Genomic DNA, 1,468 nt, shown 5'->3' with positions numbered 1-1,468 from the left:
ATATGTTTTCAAGTTCTTTGGTTAGGAAAAAGTCAAAACTATGTCCAAAATCGTGACCGTTTTCTCACAATTCTCTCAAATTGTCACTTTTAGACACCCCCAACTTTCAAATGAATTTTGAGGCCTTAAACGGCATTCTTTTAAGTGATGACCAACGATGAAGGACCCAAAGGGTCTTTTATTGTTTTTAAAGGCATTGAATGTTGTAGAGCTATCTGGAGCTTTGTTTTGATTTTTAAAGAAAATTGAATCCAATATCGAAAGCTCAAGTTATGGCCAAAACATTTAATCTGTGCATGGAGACTTCATATGCATATGATGTGTACTGACTCGAAATTTCTCCAAACTTCAACTGTAGACTCTCCTTGATGTACTCTAACCACTCCAAGTCTCAATTTGTGATTCTGGAACTTTTAGTTAGGTCTATCACTCCTTTTCTTGATTGGTTGCCTACGACTTCTCAAGGAGGTTAGCTAAGACAAAAGTGATTCAAATTGAATGAAACTTTTTCTCTAGGCCTACTTTGTGATGGAAAACACTTTTGTAAGCTCATATGCAAGTTTTGACTTCAAATTTGGGGCTTGAGACATCATACGCATATGATGTCTTTTGTGACAGACTGAAGTGACTTTTATCCCAATGACTCTTTGTCACTCAAGAAACTCTCAGCAACTTTCATAGTACAATTTGAACACTTTTTGTGCAAGTTATCAATACAAGCATGAACCTTGTCCAATTTTTGTCTTTTGGCCTTTACTAGCCCAAATGGGCTCCATATGCAATGAAATTTTGGATAGGGACTTCTTTTATGCTCTAGGACACTATGGTATGCTCAGATGTTTGATTTGATATTATCTGGTCTCTAAGACATCACACGTGTATGATGTCTCTTGGCTCATATTTCACTTATGTTTCTACCCAAGGTACTCCTTGATGCATACAACAAGAACATGTGATCACATCAACTTTTGGATGTCAAAATTGCTCAAAATCACTACTTTTTCACCCTTATCTTCTTGTATCTGCAAAAATATTCTTAAAAGCAAAAAATGTGTCTAAATGAGATGAAATTTTTCAAGCAAGCTAAAATCATCATTTCTAAACCCCTTGTGTGGTCAAAAGTGCAATTGGACCTTCAGTTCTGGACTTGAGACATCATACGCGTATGATGTCTATTTGCTTCAAATTGGATGAAATTTGTTCTAGAAGCTTATTTTGTGATGCTAAACACCCTGGTATGCTCTAATACTTTGGTCCCTGAAATTTCTCTTTAGGCCTCATAAGCGTATGACGTCTAACTGGTCAGAATGAGGTAAAACTCACTCCAGAGGTCCCTTGAAATTCACATCAACTTTCAAAATTGAAATCCAACACTTTATGAGCAATTTGTGATCAATTCAAGAAATCAATTTTCCTAGATATGTCTTGTGGCCTTTACAAGCTCAAAAATGCTTTAAATTCAATGGAA

This window comes from Adiantum capillus-veneris, chromosome 28 (assembly GCF_014529385.1).
Source record: "Adiantum capillus-veneris isolate H3 chromosome 28, ASM1452938v2, whole genome shotgun sequence".
NCBI lineage: Eukaryota > Viridiplantae > Streptophyta > Polypodiopsida > Polypodiales > Pteridaceae > Adiantum > Adiantum capillus-veneris.
The sequence above is the reverse complement of the archived record's forward strand: the minus strand, read 5'-3'. Positions refer to the sequence as shown.